Source organism: Chrysemys picta, chromosome 1, assembly GCF_011386835.1.
Source record: "Chrysemys picta bellii isolate R12L10 chromosome 1, ASM1138683v2, whole genome shotgun sequence".
Classification (NCBI taxonomy): domain Eukaryota; kingdom Metazoa; phylum Chordata; order Testudines; family Emydidae; genus Chrysemys; species Chrysemys picta.
The window spans coordinates 306,119,184-306,138,170 of NC_088791.1; the positions used below are offsets into that span (position 1 = coordinate 306,119,184).

Sequence of the window (18,987 nt, forward strand, 5' to 3'; positions counted from 1 at the left end):
CCATTTTCTACCAAGCCTTCCCAGAAGATCAGTATGTGCTAGGCTTAATGGTTTCCAAACTGTGATATGTGAAGCACTTACTGGTGGTTTGTGGAGAGCTTACTGATCCCAATGTGCTGGCTGACCTCATTTTCCACCTGTGCAATCATGTTCAAAGAGACTAAAAATACCTACAGAAATGTGGCAATATCCATCATGGGCCAGAAGCAGGGTTGAATGCCAAACCTTCAACATTGTAATATATAGACAGCTACTACTTGAGATAAAGGGCTACCTATAGCTGTTTCTGGATAATTCACCTACCATTGATCCCAACTGAGTGGGGGGCAAATAGTGTACATCAGACAGTGGGTTACATAAACAATTGCTGCAGTTCCTGATGCAGACTATAGCTGGTGGCTAACATAGGTCTCTGCAGTAATTTTTAGTTTCAGTAGCACTGTCTCTTGACAGGAGTTGGCGGGACATTTTAAAGTATCTATATGAACTGATTTATTTTGTCCTATATAGGCTGTAGTGCTAGCAAATATTGTATTCTATTATTTGTTAAGCACTGATAATGTGTTCAGTGCTGCACAAGAAAAGTAAAGAGAGTCTCTGCCCACACTGAGTCAATATGATAGTATGGGTACAAAATATGATAGTAAGGGTTCTTTGCAGCTGGAGCTGCCAGCATATACAGTATATCGTCTTGTTTAATCTATCTTGTTAGTGGCAGGGAATAAGAGCATATCCAATATAATGGCTGTCAAAAATACTTTGCATTGTAGGTGTAAATTTATCACTTAAGAATGGCAGCCTCTGATTCTGAGAAGATCATTATATAATACAATTCACTGAAGCAGTGTATTTTGCCATATCCTCCCACTGGAATAGAGCAGAGTGCTGTGCTACATTAATTAGTTCCTAAGCCTTGAAGGTCACAATGATCTGGCCACTATTTTCCAGTATTAGTGATTTTAATACATGATTGACTTTCATGTGTACACCATTAAAATGAAGAATTGTTTTTCAAGTTTGAGATGGAGCAGCAGGTTTTTCCTGTAGTATTTGCCATAGTTGCACAGCCAGTGTTAAAAGGGATGATTTATAGAAAATCCAGCTGTGAGTTTTCATTTCTTCAAGAGCAGGAGGCGGGACTAGAAACCAACCTAAAACCAAGCAGAGCAGACGAGAAATGATGTAGAGCACAGCCCCACAGACAACAGCTAAGCATCGTGGATTAGCTGGCAAAATAACGAGGAGGAAGCTGCACTTAGTGACAGAGAAGCCATCTGTCAGAATCTGAGAAGCAGGTTTCAAGAAACCAGAAAATGAAATACAGAAGAAAATGATTTTGGTTCAAAGGTACAGTGAAGCCTAAGGATATTTGTAGATAGTAAGTTTAAATATTGTAGTAAGGGTGTTTAGTACAACAGTTAACACTGTTTTGAGGAGCTTTTCAGCTTTGAAAACAGTCCTGTCTCCTTTGTAGCCTATCTTTTACTTAAAAGGTTTGAATTACTTTAAAGATGTTAAGAGGCTTATCTGTTTGAGATGGCTTGTTTAAAAAAAACTTGCAAGCAAACTTTCAAATTGCTAGTATCCTCCACTTCAGAAGAGTGATTTTGTTTAATTAACTTAAGGGCACCTCCTGTAGTGAACAAGAATTATTTTGTAATTTTTCTGAAAGACATCTTTGATGAAAAGCTTGCTTGGTCCCAGATGTGAGCTGAAGGGGGTAGGTAAGAATAGTATTGTTGGAGAGGAGGTGAGAGTTCCCACCCAAATAATTATAGACTAACTAGAACTACAATGTATAAACATCTTAAGCTAAATTCTGCCCTTATTTATATTGGTGCAAAATCAGGAGTAAGTCCACAGAAAATTATTCCTGATTTAACTCAGGGTAGTAGAACGTTGTTCCACATTTCTTAAAGCAGAAGAAATCCTATAGTGCTTCACAAAATATATTTTACTGTTTACAGAGGACTTGCTTAAAAACAATAATTAGAATATTTTTTAAAATGCACGTTACATAGCACCTTTTGTCATATGTTTCTGAGAGCTTCCATCCTTGATATGAAGCATTGTATATGATGTTGTAAGCCATTCTATTGTTTGATGTTGACATGCTTTCAAATAAGGCTTGCACTATTTATAGGTATGTGTTCCATTCAATTTGGTGGTTTCTGTTTTGCTGTACTCTGCCTAATTTCAAAAGGTTTTTGAGGCTCCAATTTGGAATAATAAGGTTACATTAGCAATAGCAGAGGTGCATGATAGCTCCAAGCAAGACCCTAGGAGGCTGCTTTATTTGGAATTCGACAATTCTATTACAATTTGTACAGAAAAATAACTTGTTGCAATAGTTCTAATGTACTGTCTGCTCCATGCCAGTAGTGGAAGCATTGGCTGTAGACTTAAAAGAAAAAAAAACACTCAACATTATGGCCCAATATGGATGACAAAACATTGTAGCATGTGTGGGAAAATGGCTGCAGTCCAATGTCTGGAATCATTTATCTTCTAGTAGAGTCTGGAAGATGACTGTTTTATGTATTTTACAGAAATCCCTGCTGATTGATTTCATTTACTTAGGGGGAGGGGGCACAGAGACTGATTATCGGGACAAATGGAAAAAAAGTGAATCCTTTACAGTAACCCTGACATCCTGTTCTGGTTAGATTTTTGGCACTTTTAAATGTGATGATCTTACCATCCCTGACAATCATGTGGATCTTTCTTCTCGTTTCTTAATAAAATGTCATCTTTCTCCTCTTCGTTTTGGGTCTCAAGCCAAAAAGTTGTGGGTTCTGCTTGCCATCTCTTTCACTAGCTTAGCCTTTCTCCAGCAGTGCATGGGATACATTTTGGAAATTATTGCAGAAGTCTGGAGGAAAGAGAAGAAATGGAAATTGATAACATTCTATATAGCCTATTGTGGGAGTGCCGCATACAGTATGCACAGCTGTTTGGAGAGATAGGCGTGAAATACTTTGAGATAGGTGGTCTGATTTCCTATCCATGGAACAAAGTCTGTTTTCAGTATGCAAGGATTTCTTAAATAGCTGCATTACAGTGGCAATCCTATGCACTGAGATGACAATATAGGCCAATATTGACATTTGTTGTTAAAATAGCCATAATTCCTGGTTTTTCTTTATTCATTTTAGACTTTGACAAGCATCCTAGAAACAACTCAGATTCGCCTTAACATCATTTCTTCGCCTCATATTAATGTCTTTTTTTATATATATGTTGCTGTCTGCCTGCCTTCCTGGTATTTGCATTTAAGTCAATTGTTCCCACTTCATAGTCTCCTCACTTGGCTCTGTCCCTGCTATACAGTCACAGTTCTGATTATATATCAGCCAGATCCAATACAAACTTGCTCTAATATCACAGGAATCCAATACAAACATTTTTGTATAATTAAACGAGAATAGGAGCTGAGTGGTATATGCACATGCACTTACTATCAAATAGAGTGCTGCTATTTTCAAAGATTAACAAAAGTAAAAAAGCAAAATTGGACTTTTTAAATGTCAGTGCTATTTTATTTTATTCCCAGTAATTTCACCACAAGGTCCTCTGCTAAAGGCTACAGTATACCTGGTAGGGCGGAAGTAGCAAAACAGAAGGCTGGGGAAAGGGTGAAGTAGTGGATCTCCCCACATATACTCAGTCCCCACACATACACATTCAAAACATTCAGGAGGCTCAGGCTTGGGGATGGGGAAGGGGGAGAGAGAGAGAGAGAGAGAGGAAAAGCTCCCTCCCTCTTCCTACCCCAGAGAGGAATAGGGGGCTTCATATATTTATCAGGAACCTACTAGCTAGAGGTGGGACTCCTAAGCAGTGCCCAGAAACTGTACCCTGATAGGAATCTCAGGATCCCAGAGTTTTGGCCCTGGTCCTCTTTCTCTCGTCTAGATTCTGTCACTGCTATCCAGGTGCCTGGGAGGTTCTTTATCCAGATGCCTTGGGGGTAACTTACCCCCTCTGTCTATCTAAACATTTGTAACATGCTTATTATCAGTTTGTCTCTTTTGTTTGCTAATATCATTTTATGTATTGACCTCTGGATAGTAAGTTGATTTCTTTCGATAGTAGGTCTCTGGTCATTATTTTCCAGCCCTGGTTTAATATATACAACCAGATTTTCAGTACTGACTTCCATGGAGTGATGATAGTTTACACAAGCAGAGGATTTGTCCCATAGTGTGTAAATAGAATCACAGAAGTTTAAGCTGGAAGGGACCTCAAGAGGTCATGTAGTCCATTCCCCATACTGAGGGAGAGTTAAGTATACCTACATTGATAGTTTTTTCCCTTAGGAGTTTGGCTTCATCTTCACCCCATCTACTGTTGTATTAATTCTGATGGAATATATAGGCCCAGCGAGAGACAGGTGTTAAAATGACCCTGTAACTGTCCAACCTTGATTTAAGAGATGACATCAACTTGTAATCTTATACCCCTAGAGACACACGAGCCAAAACAAGTGATTTCCAGGCCTGTGCACAATTAGTAGGGTTGAAAATCAACACAGAGAAAACTAAAACCATGAGAATGAACACCGAATAAGGAACACAAATAATACTTTCTAGGATTAACATAGAAGAGGTCCAATATTTCACATATTGGCCTCATTATAAGTACAACAGGTGGAACAGACAAAGACATTAAAGCCAGAACAGTGAAAGCCAGACATGCCTTCGTAACTCTAAAGCCGATCTGGAGAAACAGAAAACTTGCCTTTCAAATTAAACTTTGAATATTTAACACCATTGTAAAGGTGGTCTTACTATATGGCACTGAAATTTGGAGTCTTATTAGATCCTTACTATCTAAACTCCAAGTTTTCATAAATGCTGCATATAGAAATCTTCCATATCAGATGGCCAGAAAACAAACAAACAAACAAACAAACAAAGAACTCCGGAAGAGGATGAAACAGAAACCAATAGTACAGGAAATTATGGAACAAAAATGGCTAGGACATACACAGAGGCAAGATAAGAATAACATAACAAGATAGGTGTTTGACTGGATCCCCGAGGGCATGAAGTGACAAAGTAGACCAAGGAAAACATGGAAACACACAATAGAAGCAGAACTGAAAGCTATCAAAATGACATGGGAAGAAGCTAAGACAGCAACAGGAGACCAGCAAATATGGCAAGTGGTGGAGAAGGCCCTATGTTCCACATGGAAAAGAGAAGCATAAGAGAGTAACTGTCCAACATTAAAAGTTTTAAACCAGGTTCAGGTTTTGGTATACAGAGACATCAGCATGCTTAGTACCATGGCAGACACACAACTAAAAATCTTTTAAACCTTTTTATTGAAGATACAGAAAAAGAAGGGAGGAAAAGATTAAAGCATTTGACATGTAAATTGTTAAGTAAGGCTTTCATTTTAACAACATCCCTTGTTTCCCTTTAATGTGGAGAGTCTTTAGAAAGAAAAAACTCTTTGTCAATAGTCTCTTAGATGGAAACCACTTTCCCTGTTGGAGGAAAAGAAAAAAAGTTAGTTAAGATGGTGGAGGTTATTGTTAAAGTTTGATCCCGTTTCCTAGAAGACAAAACAAGACAAACACACAAAAAAGAGGAGAGAAAAGAACAGCAAAAACAGAAAATGAAGCTTCTGTCTCTAGTGTTGACTCTCACGTGCAACCTCACTGCTGGAAAAACAAATGTATGGCACACAGTCTTAATAGCCACTCTGAGGCCTGGCAAACTTGTACCAGTGTCAGGTTGCTTAGAGCATTGCATTTAGTTGCCGCTTTCTGGTCACAAGCTTACAGCAATGTTGCCAAATATACAGTCTTGGCTGGCTAAGCCAGACTTTTCTTAGAGGAAAGAAGAGAGGGGTAGGAAAGAGAAGAAATATGGCAGGGAAGGAGGAGGAAACAAATTCTCACATCCCAGGTGGTAGCTGGATTTAGCCAGAGCCTTTGGAGTTAGAGATGGTGATGTCATGTGGGTCTCTCTTTTTGGTTAGACCATCTCTCAGGATCAGAATGATGAAGGCCCAACAGTGTTAAAGTAGATCTCGGGGTCCCAGAAGATAGTGGGGGTGGCATCCAGGATGGTAAAACTCAGTGCAATGGCTGCTGGCAAACAGCTTCTTCTTCTGGATATTTTTCCCCAGTATTTTCTTATAAGGATCCCAAAATGGGTGGAATAGCCCATCCCTTCATTATTTTGTTCACCAAGTAGGCCTAATTTCCAGCCCATGCAATGTGGTCCATTAATTGCCAGTCCTACACTTCTCTTGTTTACCAGGCATGATGATAACACAGTCCTTGAATTATACCAGTAGGCCTTTTTGTATGGATTAATACAGTCTGTCTATCTCCATTTTGCACTTTTCCCCATCAACATATGTAGTTATAAGCTATTGTGATATTTTATGAACTCTCATTAACTTTTCACAACTGAGCTCATAATTGGGTAAATTTGTAGGCCCTATTATCACAACACTACTTCACTACCACTTCCACTTTCCTAGCTTTAAACTCCTAACTCCCTGTATCAGTGGGTATGTCTACATTGAAGCTGGAAGGGGTAATTTCCAGCTCTAGTAAATATACACATGCTAGCTCCCATCAAACTAGCACACTAAAAATAGCAGTATGTGCCAATGGTCTCAGATGTGATGGTAGGGTGGCTAGCCCCTCCTGCTGCTTGCACCGTCATGGCTACGCTTTGTTTTTTAGCATGGTAGTCTGACCAGAGCTAGCATTGGTATGTACACCTTCCAGCTTGAATGTAGACAGACCCATAGTTACTGTGCTCCTGTCTGATGACTGTGTTGGGACACCTTTTAGCAACTCTGTCACTTTCACTTTTTAAGCTAATGGATATAGTCCTTCTCCTGCCTCTTGGCAGATCTACCCAAAGAGGAAAATAGTCTAGTGATTAAAACAGTGGACTGTGGGTCAGGGCACTACTTTCCTTTCTCAGCTCTACCACTTAGGGCTTGTCTACACTTGAAACACCACAACAGTACAGCTACAATGGTGCAATTGTGTCATGGAAGCACTTCAGCTACCTACGCTGATGGGAGAAATGTATGCAATGGGGAAATACCTACCAATATTTTTTTTCATGGGATTGAGTCTGAGTGTTTGTAAAATGCTTTAAGACCCTGAGATGAAAAGTTCAATATAAGTGTATCATGTTATTAGAATCTAGATAAATGGTCATGATGTCTTTACATTCAGTAACATAACTGTTCCCTCTACTTTGTTTACCAGCATGTTTCTCATTCTAATGATACTCGGGGAGAAAAAGCCACATCTGATATGTAACCTGTAACTATCTTTCTTTAATTCTGAATTGACACAGAACCTAAGAGAGAGCAAAGCCGCCAATCCTTCATGCTCCCCTGATCCCTGGCTCGCAATTCCCTCCAGAGTAAATTAGAGCATCTCAGGGAAGTAATAGCCCATGAGGGGGCCATTATGTTGGCTGGGCATCAATGGAGCACAGTGTGCTCAGGCTACACTTCCTCCTTCCGCCAATATACTCCCTAAAAAGCTCTATGTCAGATATACACCCCAGCCAGGGGTTGCCCTCTACCAAAGGAATCTCTGGTTGACCATTAAGACCAATTTTAAGGTTGTTTGGGCCCAAAACAGCCTCATTGGGGCTGCTGAGATGTCCCTATATCTCTTTTAGGGTTGCCAACTTTCTAATTACCAAAAACTGAACACCCTAGCCCCACCCCCTTCCCCAACCCCCCCCTTCCTGAGGCCCTACTCCCCGCTCACTACATTCCCCCTCCCTCAGTGGCTCGCTCTCCCTCAGCCTCGCTCACTTTCACTTGGGATGCGGGAGAGGGTGAGGGCTCTAACTGGGGGTGTGGGCTCCAGGGTGGGGCCAGAAATTAGGGGTTCAGGGTGCAGGATGGGGCTCTGGGCTGGGGCAGGGAGTTGGGGTGCAGGAGAGGGTACGGGCTCTGGGCTGGGGGTGTGGGCTCTGGGGTGGGGCTGGGAATGAGGGGTTTTGGGTGCAGGAGGGGGCTCTAGGCTGGAGAATGGGGCCGAGGGATTTGGAGTGCAGGAGAGTGCTGCGGGTTGAGGCATAGTGTTGAGGTGTGGGAGCAGGTGAGGGCTCAGGGGTGGGAGTGCTGGCTCTGGGGTGGGGCCGGTGATGAGGGTTTTGGGGTGCAAGATGGGGCTCCAGGTTGTGGGGACACAGGGCTAGGGCAGGGGATTGGGGCGCGGTCTTACCTGCGGTTGCTCCCTATAAGTGGCACAGTGGGAGTGCTAAGGCAGGCTTCCTGCCTGTCCTGGCACCACAGACCACGCTGCGCCCTGGAAGCAGCCAGCAGCAGGTCCGACTCCTAGGCGGAGGCACGCAGCCAGCTCTGCATGCCACTCTCGCCCACAGGCACTGCCCCCCCCCCCCCCCCCCGCAGTTCCTACTGGCCGGAAACAGCAAACCATGGCCACTGGGAGCTGCAGATGGCCATGCCTGTGGACGGTCAATGTAAACAAACTGTCTCACGGCCCGCCAGCGGATTACCCTGACGGGCGGCAGGTTACCCACCACTGAGCTAAAGCCGCTTTAAATCTAATCATACTTATCTGGATAGCTCCCTTAAAACAGTTTGTTTATAGAGCAAGACACCCACTCCCCCAAAATAAAGTATTCTTCTGCCAACATCTAAGATGGCTACTCTTTACAAATGAAATGTTTTGGAACGTATTGTACCTGTACTTTGGGCACGTCATCACTTTATCTTAACCATTACTTGACTAGTTAAAGTTCATCCTTTTGTGTTTCATGACATAGTGTGGGGAAAGGATATGCCAAGGGGTAAGAGTTATAGCTTTCTCTTGTTTTCTTATCAGACTAAGGCAAAGAATTGTTAAAAACAGACAACTTGAGTATACTTGTAAAACATGACTGGGCTGAAACCTATGTAAACTGTGAGATCTTATGTAATATGCCACTGAATCTCTTTGTGTATGAAATATATGTCCACAGCAACGTCATTTCAGAAAGGAAATCTCTGTATGTGGTGGTTTGTTTGTTTAATTTTTCAGAATAAAGTACATGCTGGCCTTAATTGTGCTTTTATAAGTGTTACCAAGAATCATGACATTTTCTTATGACTGTTTGTGATCCTTTAAAAGCTCCAGTAAACCTTTACAAGTTTCCACAATCTAACAAGTGTAGCTAATTTAATGGTGTTAAGTTGATTACCACTCAGTCTGAACTAGGGTTGCCAGTTTTGGTTGGACATATTCCTGGAGGTTTCATCACATGACGTCATCTTCAATTAAAGATTAAATTCGTGGAGACTCCAGGACAGTCCTGGAGAATTGACAAGCCTTCATCTGAACATTTAGTTAAAATGTATGCATAGATCAAGTAGGCTTTGTATATTATGTGATCGTAATCTTCACAAGCAAGACTTCCAACCAAACCCAATGATAACCCAAGGTTTCCTAAACTCAAAAGTAAGGTCATCTCATGAAAAGTGCATTGGTATAATATTCAAGTCACCCAAGCAATTGGTTTTTGCTAGGGCGTTGCTTTAATTAAACAACCAAAAAGTTAAAACAAAATGGGATTCTGACTTACACAGGAAAAAGCCAGGAGAGTTAGTATTAAGGCTCAGTTTCCATCCGTTGCAACACATTAAGACAAGTTAAAAGCATCCATTGTTTGAATAACTGTTTTATGGTGAGGCATAAACAGGGATGGATTGAGGTTAGGAGTCCTGAATTTTCTAGCTTTTGTATGTTTAAATCAAATCTTTAATGTTGTAACAGCTTCTATTAAATCTGTGTATGCAATGGCTGAAGGCATTGCTAATGAGATACAGCATTTCACCTACAGGTAAAAATTTCCCCAGGTCAGTGGAGCTGGAAGGGATTACTGGTTGACAGCTGTTGAGTGGTTTATGAGAAATGAGTTCATGGTTTCAGTCTAGCCCCTTATGGATGGGGGCTCCAAATCACTAAATCCACCATCACATGAGTAGCCTTGTTAGCAGTGTTGGCAGAAAGGCCTAACAGTGAATGGGGAGGAAGACTGAATTAACCTTTCGCTATTAGAGATGGTCCTTCGTGCCAGGCTTGGAGTACATTTGTAACAGAGTGTGAGCGGCATGTGCTGCTGCCTGCTATACTTGCTCTGTGAATAAGTAGAGGATGGAGGCTGCCAATCCATTGCCTTCCACGAGCACTAAATTAGAACAGTAAAAAGTGTCACACAATTGTCACATGAGGCCTACGTTCAGGGGGGTGTTTGGAGGCACCACAACCCCAATTTCCTCTCGCCACCTCCCCACTGAGATGGCTGAGCCAGCAGCTGCTTCTGTGAACGTCCCAGCAGTGCTGCCTGACAGCTCAGTAATCCCAGCTCAGCCAGCAGCCAAACCTCCCCCCCTCCCGCCCACTGAGACTGGAACTCCCCCCAGTGCTCCTCGGCCACCAGCACAGCCCTAACCCACCATACCTCCAAAAACTCCTCCCACTCCCCTCAGCCAGTAGCTTCTCCCTGAGAGCTGCCTTTAGCAGCAACTCTCCCTTCCATACAGCAGCTGCAGGCTAGATAGGTCAGTGCCCCCCTTCAATCCTCTCCCATTCAGTACTCCTCCATTCCTCTAACCACTACTCCTTCTCTCCCCTTGCTACCTCCTCCTGAGTCCCCTGTCCTCCCAACACCTTCCCTTTACACTCTCTCCCTGCCCACTATGCTCAGACCCCAGGAAAGGGCTTTGCCTCTTCACCCAACCCAGTTGAGCATGTCATGGAGCCATCACTCCTTCCTTCTGTGTCTGCCCCCTGCTGGGATTCATAGGGCTGGTCATGGAGGCAGAGGGGAGCATGGGGCCCTTTTTCCTTTGAGAGGAAAAGGATGATAATTTGCTTGTTTGGAAAAGATGGACATGTCTTTGCTTGCTGTAGATGTGTAAGCTCCCCCCAGCAGCATGTGAACTCAAGCAGTTTTCAGATGAGAGTATGCTGTGTAGAATAGCAGAAATGAAAGAGATATTTATGCAGCTTTGTCCTCTAAATTATGAAGAAATCTGAGCTTTGTCAGAATATGCTATCTCTTAACAAGGAGTGAGAATTACAAAACTTAAATTAAAGTTATGATGTGTATTTTCCCTGTTTTTCTCAGCCAGTGAGCTCAGAATATAGGCACATCATAATGTTTAGCACTTATATAGTGCTTTACATCTTCAAAGGACTGTAGATCTTGACTAATTAGTCCATATATCCATATTAGCATATGGTTAGTAATCAGACACAATTGCCAATCTTTTCATTACTGAAACCTTTGAAGAAGAAAGTCACTATTTTTTTTAGTTTGTTGTTGTCATTTATATACCCAAAGCTACTATTCCATATCCTAAGCTAATCATTTGGGGAAATACAGCCATTCTGCAATTCAGAGACTACATTAAAAAGTACCAGAACTAGTTAACTTAATCTTTTTACCCTTCTGAAAATTAAGGGCCTGAACCAAAGCCAATTGAAGTCAATGGTAGTATGTCCATGGGATTTGTATCAGGCCCTAAAAAGAGCTAAACTGATTTATTTAAAAAAATCTGTTAAAAATCATCATCCTTCAAAAAATAAAAAATAGGGTCCTGAAAATTACAACACTGCCAGACCTTTAATGCAGCAGTAGAAACCCCATCGCTGTAGTACATTTATATTATTCATCCTAGCTTCTTGACTGAGATTCAGCAGACAGCTATAGTGCTGTCTTAATTCCACAGTCCTGGTTGCTATGACATCAAAGTTAGAAAAATATCTGTCAGCTCCAGGTGGCTGAGCACAGACTGGGCTTTAGTTGGGTGAACATGAGGAGTAATTTAGGGAATCATGAGGAGGTATCTAAGAGTAAAAATATTCTCCATGGTTTTTTGCTTAAGTGGGTAAGGAATTTGCAACATTATTGGGTTTACATGGCTGGAAAACCTGGACTTTATTTAGTTGTGTTGAGAGTGGAATTCTGTATGTCTAAATCAGAAATCTCCACTTCTGCTGAAAGATGCACATAGTGACGTGTGAAATATATTTTGCAAAAAATTCTAAACTAAACTCAAGACTAGTGATTAAAAACACACTGTGGGCCAGATTGTGTCATATTTACTCACCATGAATAGTACCTTACTCTGTGAGTGGCCCCTTTGATTTCAATGAGATTGCTCCTGGTATAAGGTTTTAATCTTTAATAGAGTGGTAGAATTTAGCCTTTAATTAAAATCAAAATAATGTGCCGAATATAAGTATTGTTGGCCAAATTCTGTTCTCATTCACACCAGTGCAAACAAAAGCAGAATTTGTCCATACATATATTACGCACACACACGCATACCTATATATTAGGGCTGTCAATTAATCGCAGTTAACTCGTGCAACTAACTCAAAAAAATTCATCGCGATTAAAAACATTAATTGCAATTAATCACTGTTTTAATTGCACTGTTAAACTATAGAATACCAATTGAAATTTATTAAATATTTTGGATGTTTTTCTACATTTTCACATATATTGTAATCTGTGTTGTAATTGAAATCAAAGTGTATATTATTTTTTATTACAAATATTTGCACTAAAATGATAAACAATAGAAATAGTATATTTCAATTCACCTCATTCAAGTACTGTAGTGCAATCTCTTTCTTGTGAAAGTGCAACTTACAAATGTAAATTTTTTTGGTTACATAACCACTCAAAAACAAAACAATGTAAAACTTCAGAGCCTACAAATCCACTCAGTCCTACTTCTTGTTCAGCCAATTGCTAAGACAAACAAGTTTGTTTACGTTTACAGGAGATAATGCTGCCCTCTTCTTATTTACAGTGTCACCAGAAAGTGAGAACAGGCATTTGCTTGGCACTTTTGTAGCTTGCATTGCAAGGTATTTACGTGCCAGATATGCTTAACCTCCGTATGCCCCTTCATGCTTCAGCCACCATTCCAGGGGACATGCTGATGATGCTCGTTAAAAAAATAATGTGTTAATTAAATTTGTGACTGAACTCCTTGGGGGAGAATTGTATGTCCCCTGTTTTTTTACCTATTTTATGCTATATTTCATGTTATAGCAGTCTCGGATGATGATCCAGCACATGTCGTTCATTTTAAGAAGTCTTTCACTGCAGATTTAACAAAATGCAAAGAAGGTACCAATGTGAGATTTCTAAAGATAGCTACAGCACTCGACCCAAGGTTTAAGAATCGGAAGTGCCTTCCAAAATCTGAGAGGGATGAGGTGTGGAGCATGCTTTCAGATGTCTTAAAAGAGCAACACTACAGTGTGGAAAATACAGAACCCGAACCACCAAAAAAGAAAATCAACCTTCTGCTGGTGGCATCTGACTCAGATCATGGAAATGAACATGCTTTGGTCTGCATTGCTTTGGATTGTTATCAAGCAGAACCTGTCATCAGCATGGATGCATGTCCCCTGTAATGGTGGTCGAAGCATGAAGGGGCATACGAATTCTTTAGCGCATCTGGCACATAAATATCTTGTGACGCTGGCTACAACAGTGCCATGCGAACGCCTGTTCTCACTTTCAGGTGACATTGTAAACAAGAAATGGGCAGCATTGTCTCCTGCAAATGTAAACAAACCTGTTTGTCTGAGCGATTGGCTGAACAAGAAGGAGGACTGAGTGAACTTGCAGGCTCTACAATTTTACATTGTTTTATTTTTGAATGCAGTTTTTTGTACATAATTCAACATTTGTAAGTTCAACTTTCATGATTAAAAGATTGCAGTACAGAACTTGTAAAATACTATTTATTTTGTTTTTTTACAGTGAAAATACTTGTAATAAAAAATAAATATGAAGTGAGCACTGTACACTTTGTATTCTGTTGTAATTGAAATCAATATATTTGAAAATGTAGAAAACACCCAAAAATATTTAAATAAATGATATTCTATTATTGATTTTTTTAAATTGTTCATTAATCACGATTAATTTTTTTAATCACTTGAAAACCCTAATCTCTCTCTCTCTCTCTCTCTAATATGTTTAACAGAATATAAAAATCCAAACTTTCAAATCCTATCCATATTCTTGGTTTAGCCTCTGGTGCTTTAATATTGTTTTTTTTTTCATTTCCAGTAAAAAAAGGAATGAGAACAAAGTATAACTTGTCTAAAATCTCATAAAACGTTCTTACACAAGAATATATCAAGCCTGGGAAAATGTGTTCTTTTGTAAAAACATATTTTCCCTTGAAGTCACTGCTAGTTGCAATAGGTGACATAGCATATCAGTATGTGTGTGTTTTTTTATATAAGATGGAGCTTTTCATCTAATTGGAAGTGTGTGATGTCAGAGTCACCATGGCAATTATTTTCTTATTGTCAAGGCTGATTCCCCACTCTGGCACTTTGAGTACAGAAGATGGGGGCCCTCAAGGATTTTAAAAACTAATACTGGCCCTCCCAGGCTTGTATTAAAATCCCAAGGTCACAGCTTATCTCTGACCTTGGATGGGTAGATGCTGCCACCACCCAAGTGCAAAAAAAACCCCTCTTTTAGAACCCAGGAAGGCACACTTGGGAATTCCTTCCTGTGGGGTACCCTCCAGCCCCTTCACCCTCCCCCGGGGAAGAGCTGAGAAGAAAAACAAAGAAAATCCACTGTTGCCACCAGCTAATTAAACAAGATGTGCACAGATCTCTTATGACACAAAAATCCAATCCTGTCCTTAAAAAAGATAAATTTTATTAAAAACAAACATCTAAAACCTCAGACTATTGCTAGATTTTAAAAAGAACCACTTATAAGGATTAAGCATTAAAATAACTTTCTTAACGTCCAGCTTAAAGATTACAAGCAAAACAAAAGCACCTGGGGTTAGCACAGAGGAGTCCACAAGCCAAAAAGAGATAAACCTAATTGCGTCTTCCTAGCCATTTTCTGATCTACTTACATATCTGGGGTTTCAAATGAGTAGTTTCTAGGTATGATCTGGTAATTTTCATACCTGGCCCACAGCTTTTTACAGCATAGTTTCAGCCCTGTCTCTGCTCTGTCCCCTCTCTCTGGAGAACAACAGACAGACAAAGGGGAAGTTTTTTCCCAATTTTAAAAAGTTCTAGCTTTCCCCATTGGCTCTTTTGGTGAGGTGCTCACTCCCTTCCTTTTACTATGGACTTTTTTAACCCTTTACAGGTAAAGCAAGTAGAGAACATCTACTAACAGGGATTTTATAGCTAACTGGCTGGCTGGGTGTCCATAGAAGGGAGCTACCTCCCGTTTCATTTATCACACTTATTGATCAGCAGAATATACAATCTACTTCAGCATTGCAGCACCTTACATATTCTTCTTTTGGAGAAATGCTTTTGTCTTTACTGGACTCTGAATAAGATCATTCCTCTGAGGTAGAAAAATATCATTCTTTTTACACTGAGTCCTTTGGAGTTGCTTTTTGTGGTATTTTATGAACCTGACAAAGAGCCTAATGTCTCAAAAGTATGAATATATAATGAAAAATATATTTATATACTGATTTCTTATTATAATTCTACTTCTATACTTTATACGGTCTTTCATCCAAAGATTTTAAAGCTCTTTTAATACTTCACAGAACCGCTGTGAAGTAGGTATTTTAAAATATTATTCATTTTATAGATGGATAAGCTGAGGTTTAGAAAGGTTTAAACATGTCCTCAGGTTACAGAGTGAGACTGGTAGAGTTGTGAATACAGCGAGTTTTAGGTGACCTGAATCCCAGCTCCCTGCTCTAACCACAATGGGCCACCTCATCTTGAATGGTCTCTTGAAGTGTTAACTACCTATGCTCAACAATCTGTTCTACCTTGTATTTAGCTGTGACATTCAGTGTATGTTTCCCAGACCTGAAGAACTCTGTGTAAGCTCAAAAACTTCTCTCTCTCTCTCTCCAACAGAAGATGATCCAATAAAAGATATTACCTCACCCTCCTTGTCTGTCTAACCACGAGACTCATTCTTTCCATTTATGCCTAGAGTTGTGTCATACCTATTATTTATTTATTATTTATTATTATTATGGTGTGCAAAAGTCCCAGTTAGGATCAAGGTCCCATTGGTGCTGTACAAACATGTAGGAGGACTTGGTACTGTCTTGAAGAGTTTACACGGAGCATAAGTAAGTGTGATAAACAAAAGGGAGGAAGGGGGAGGACATGCGTAACAGTAATAGGTTTACATAAGTACACAGGCCAGTTATGTGCACAACTTGGTGGTTCCAATTTGTGTAAAATACCTTTTGGTTATTTTGGTTTGCTTTTAACATTTTTTTTCTTGTTGTTTTTGGTTTTATTTATTTATTTTTTCTTTATTTGCCTTCTGCCCTGGCCCAGCCACCGTTAGACAGTCGATTTCCTGTAGGCATCACAGCAGAAGGGAATGGGAGATTCATAGATTATAAAGCCAGAAGGGACCACTGTGGTATAGTCTGACCTCCTGTTAAATACAGACAATTATCTAGTTCCTGGTTGAACTAGAGCGTATCTTTTAGGAAAGCTTCCAATCTTGATTAAAAAGTTGTCAGTGGTGAAGAATTCACAGCAACCCTGGTAAATTGTTCCAATGGTTAATTACCCTCACTGTTAAAAATTTGCATCTTATTTCCAGTCTGAATTTCTCTAGCTTCAGCTTTTAGGAAGGAGAGTATAATGACTTTACAGACTAATTTAGGGAGGGTGCCCCATGCATAGGAGGCAGCATGGAAAAAATCACAATGTTGGTTGTACTTGTGCCACCTTAGAGACTAACAAATTTAGGTGCCACAAGTACTCCTATTCCTTTTGCAGATACAGACTAACATGGCTGCTACTCTGAAACCTGTCAATGTTGGTTGTGAAAGAGGTATAATAAATGTAAAAGTAAATGTTTAGCCAAAAAGAAATTTTTATTTCTATTGAAAGCTAAATGTGGTTAAGGAATTGGCAATAAAGAAAGCATAATCATATGTACAATCTTAATATTAACAATTTACAAATTATTACAATGGTTTTATTTACATGCTATCCAAGAGTGCATCTGGTGAGAACTGGTTGTCAATATGCAGCAGAAAAAGCAAGGCTGAACATCTCTAGCACTTTCTTTAAATATAATAGTTCCTGGCAATTACATATCCTATTAGTTGTTATCTAAATATTTATCTTCAGCTAAATTACAAGAAGTGCACAGTCAGAGAGAAAACCCACATGCTTTTTACTGTATGCCTTAAAGATGGAATTGTGCTCAGCCAAATACTTGGTTTCTGGTTTTATTCTGTATTTTGTTTTCGTGGATAACACTGGAAAAAAAGAGAGAAGAAAGACTGGGATTGATGGCAAGCAGTGACAAAGACACTGGGACTGAGACTGTGGTTTTTAAAGGCTGTTTGCCATGCTAAGTCAGAGACCACAATATGAAATCATATTTTAAATATTTTGGCTTAAATGGGGTCAGCAACAGGCTTTCCTAGCAACAGGGTTCTGCACAGCATAGATCTTCATTTTTCTGCAAGGCAGTTGCAGATTTTACACCTACTTGTTGGGACAGCTCCTCAACTGGGGTAAATTGACACAGCTCCATTGGCTTCTGTGCAGTTGAAGCTCAGGCCCATTGTAATTAGCATTGTTGTTCCAAGTGTTTGAAAAGTCACCTAAATTAAAGATGGGATTGTATTGGAGAGGCAGTGGGGGCTAAGGGACTGGATTGGAACTAGGAGATCAGGCTTCTTTTTCTGCCTTTGATAAGTCTCTGCACCTTTGTTCTCCCTCCCATCCTTTGTCTGCCTTGCCTATTAAGATTGTAACCTCTTCAGGGCAAGGACTGTCCCCCACTATTAGTACAGCGTCAGCATAATGGGGCCCTGATCCCAGTTGAGGCCACTGGGTACTATTGGAATACAAGTAATAATATTTGAGCATATTTCTCTCCTCACCCCACAAAAACACAAAATTTCAGCGGTAACTGTGTTTATATATCTTCCTACTGTATTTTCCACTGCATGCATCCGATGAAGTGGGTTTTAGCCCATGAAAGCTTATGCCCAAATAAATTTATTAGTCTCTAAGGTGCCACAAATACTCCGCATTCTTTTTGTGTTTCACTAGTTGTTTTGTATACTTTTCACCTGCTATCAGTGACAGATGTGTGTCCTGCACCCTTGCACTGTGGGGTGGTTGGTAGGGTGGGGAGAGAGTCCCCTCTGCTAGGATGTTGAGTGGGGAAAGAGTCTCCTTTAGTTCTTTATGTGGGTCTCCCCTGACTGCTGGTGGTCTCCTTTAGCTGGGTTGGGGCGGGAGCAGGTAGCAGTACCCCTTCTGGGTGTTGAGGATCGGGCTCCAGGGTCCTTCCCAATAACTGGCTCTTTAAACTCTTGGCTGGGGCTGGGCAGGCGAGCACAGGGGGAGGGGAAGGAGAAGAGGTGGGCTGCAGGATTCCCATTCAGGGCAACTGCTGTTCAGCTCCACCTCCTCTTTGTGTGCATCTAGAGTGGCCAGCAGTGTGTGGGTAGAAGTGTGAGGACAGCATGGTACATCCCACAGCCAACCCAGCAGCACTGCTGGGGGATGCAGTAGTATGCTCCTAGGAGCAGCTGCTCTTGGTGCAGCGAAAGCAGGACCAATCTACAGCTCAGCAGCTGCATGCGTGGGTAGCAGCTGGTCTAGTTCCAGCCTTAGAGAGGACTGAGAAGTCAACAATCTGAGCTGATGCTAGCATTTTTTGGCAGTCTTCCAAAACAATTCACCCATCCACCAAATGTCACCAGCTCTTCTCCTCCATGATCACAGTCCTGTGCAAAGGGTTGGCCTAGGGATTTTGGGGTCAGTGAACCGACTCTTTGCAATCCATGCCAAGCTTAATTGACTCCTTTTACATTAAAAAGTGTATGAGTTGATGGGAAGGATCTGAAGGTTCTTTCCATCCTCTTACAGAAATGGAACCCACAACTGGGTTAGATATATTTACATTTTCAAGGCTGGCTGTGCAAGGAAAAGGCCTAGAAGTT

General features: G+C 40.7%; 1 protein-coding gene across 12 annotated transcripts in view; it reads left to right on the forward strand.

Annotated features, from left to right (window-relative positions):
• The window catches only part of STARD13 (StAR related lipid transfer domain containing 13), a 445,413-nt gene that overhangs the window by 350,022 nt on the left and 76,404 nt on the right, over nucleotides 1-18,987 (forward strand). The window contains exon 1 of one of the 12 annotated variants that reach the window (XM_042842810.2): nucleotides 961-1,347. The exons of the other annotated variants lie outside the window; for them this stretch is intronic. The gene's annotated coding sequence lies outside the window, so the exon portion shown is untranslated. Of the gene's footprint in view, nucleotides 1-960; nucleotides 1,348-18,987 lie in introns of those variants that run through there. 12 annotated transcript variants of the gene reach the window in all.